Raw genomic sequence first — 3,198 nt, 5'->3', positions numbered from 1 at the left:
GTAAGTAAGTAAGTAAGTAATGCCTACAGCTCGACGTAGAGAAGTCGAGGGGAGCTCAATCCACAAATTTAACGCCCTCATAAAACAATAGCATGTAACATTTACCATGAGACATGACAACTGCCCTTCAGTACAACTCAATAATTCTCAAATTCCACAAGCAGACGACGCCAAATATCTTGGCATGCACCTGGACAAAAGACTCACATGGCAAAAACATATCAAGACCAAACGCACACAGCTCAGAACTAAATTCCACAAGATGTATTGGATGCTGGGACGCCATTCGGAGCTCTCAACAGAGAACAAGATCCTATTATATAAAACTATACTAAAACCGATATGGACCTATGGCATACCCTTATGGGGTACCGCTAGCAACTCCAACATCGAAATTCTTCAACGATTCCAAAATATGGTACTGCGTGTACTAGTTAACGCACCATGGTACGTACCAAACTTCGTCCTACACAAGGACCTGGGAATTCCAACAGTACGCGAGGAAATCACGCTCTCCAGTAAAAAATATCAGGCACGCCTCCGGAAGCACCCGAATTCCTTAGCGACGCACCTCTACGATGAAGAAGAAGTCAGGAGGCTTCACAGATTTAAACCGTCAGAACTGTTAACCAGATTTGCTATCTAATTTTGTAAAACAATTAACTAGTTGACTATAATTAGTTAAATTACATATAGGACGAGTTCATTGGAACACGTTCTTCATGTTAAATTACTTTTATACTCATCATAACTAGTACTTATTATCCAAAATAGCTGGATAGATTGTATAATAAATTGGAGAAATAAAAAAAAATAAAACAATAGACCAATAAATGGGTACTTTCTACCTTAATGGCAAAGAGAATAAATAGAACTGTGTCCTTTGGAACATCGAAAATCTACATAACTTTCTCTGTGGTCTATTCAGCAACGCTGTAAGCAGCTCAGACAATATATAGTCAAATGGTAAGATGACTGGAAAGTAATGAACTGGAAAAAGACGTAGAAGAAAGTGGCCGTGTCCTAATTTGAGGCACTACCCTGGCATTTGCTTGGAAGGACTGAGAAAAACACGAAATAATTCAGAATAGTCATTGGTCCCGGTTAGATTCGAACTGGGAACCTCCCGAATACAAATGAGAACATTTATGAGATTTCAAATGCAGAGTGGTAGACAATATCGGAGAATATATTTTTGTACACCCTTCAAATCTGCACACAAAACGTGTACATGGCGCAAGTTGTGCTGTATCATGAACATATAAACCTGGACTGACATGGACCGAAATTAAATTCCCTCCACAATGTATGTTTTAGACCCAAAATTTCAAACTGCAATTAAATGAGTAGAATTATTTCGATAATGAAACATGAGGAGGGAAGGACTGACAGATATTATATACACTTTATACACGTGCTCACACACTGTTAGTTACATTATTAACGAATCAGAAGGGTAAATTCTGACATTTCCATCAGCCTGTAGGAAGTAATTACATTTCACTCAGCAGTCTATAAATTATCTGGAAATTCATGAACTATAAATGAACATGTCATGTAACAGATTGCGTTAATAGCTATGGCTTGAAGCAACGCCGAGAAGACGCTGCAGCTGGTTAAAGCAAAGCCATCTCTGTGCTTAACAGATGAGGAGCTCCGAAGTAAAACGTTTCAGTCTTTGGCAGTGGATAGTCATGAGTGATCAGCTTCACGCTTCGGCTTTCCTCTCTTCGTCTACTGGTGTCCAGCAGATAGGGAGTTGTTCTGGGCTCCAGAGCCGTTATGAATGTGACAACGAAAACAGGACTCATGACACGTCTCTCAGGATTTCAACTCTGACCGTCCATTCCGTAACTAATGGCCACAGTGAAGTCGAAAGCTCATGAGAGGCCGTATCCTGCGTAAATTTTGAACCTGGAGATCACGCTACCTCGGAATTAAGGCAAAATAATCTTGTCCTATGGCTTCATTAATTAAGCACCATTCCACGACATCATATGGAGGAGCGAGAATTGCAAGTAAAAATGCCTACTAAACGCAAACTTTTCCTCTCTCCGCCATTTGAGTTTTGGGGTCGGAAACAAGGCTGGGCGACTTCTTGTACCCATCCAATCATAATCTGGACGCTTGACCCTGAGTTGCGTAGCGGGTCAGTTGGGTGCTGACACTCATGACAGAATGCTATATTAATAGACACTTAATGGCCTGTGTTAGGGAAATCATAAACACAATTAAGTGAGCGATATACTGTAACGCCTAGACTCACCCACTCACTCACTCACGAAGCTGAGCCCCTTTTGAGAAGCCGCAAATTGTACAGACATGCAGCATTTCATGGAACCCGAAACTTCATTACCGTATTCACAAGAGCCCTCCACTGTTCCCTATCCGGAGCCAGATCAATCCAATTCAGAGTATTCCATAATATCTCTTTAAGATACGTCTTTGTCTTTCCAGTGATGTCTTTCCTTCTGGCTCTCCCATCAATATCCTTTATGAATTCCTCTTCTCCAATTTCGTGCTACATGCCCTGACCATCTCTTCGGTCCAAATATATCAACTTGTTCTAATTGTGCCCAGAGGAAGTCCGCATTCAACTCTCTCAATTTCCTAGAGCCGTAATGTTGTCACTTTTCTACTCTTGTTTGTGTGCTGTGTTTTGAACGTGTTTATGTGTTGTTTGTCTGTTGTCTTATTGTAGTACCACTGCCAACGGGTGGAAACCCATTTGCAGTTAAATACTACTACTACTACTACTACTACTACTACTACTACTACTAATAAAGGAAGTGCTTTTGAGCCCGACGCATGGGTTCGCTGAGTTGCTTTAAACTATTACTCAGACGCCATCATGTCAATACTTCGATCCACAAGGAATTACATTATTTATGTAAATGAGATTTGCATTGCAGTTACCGAGAATTGCCAGTTCTGGGAATATGTTGAAAGCAACAACAGCCATGTTTTACCTTGGGGGCGCCTATATGGAAGAACCCACAGTTCGGGAGCATAGACTTTGTATTGTGAAACAGATATACGGTAAATTCCTTGAGTGATGCTTTCTTCTCTCGTCTCATAAGCGCCGGATCCCAATGGCGCACTGGAAAGGTAGAAATACACGTAAAACTCCACATATTCATAACCTCGGAACTATAATTGTAGATGTGGTGTCAGGCTCACTCTTATGGTACTGCAGCC

The sequence above is a fragment of the Cryptotermes secundus genome, unplaced genomic scaffold (assembly GCF_002891405.2).
Source record: "Cryptotermes secundus unplaced genomic scaffold, Csec_1.0 scaffold227, whole genome shotgun sequence".
NCBI classification, from domain to species: domain Eukaryota; kingdom Metazoa; phylum Arthropoda; class Insecta; order Blattodea; family Kalotermitidae; genus Cryptotermes; species Cryptotermes secundus.
This window is presented reverse-complemented; position numbering follows the sequence as displayed.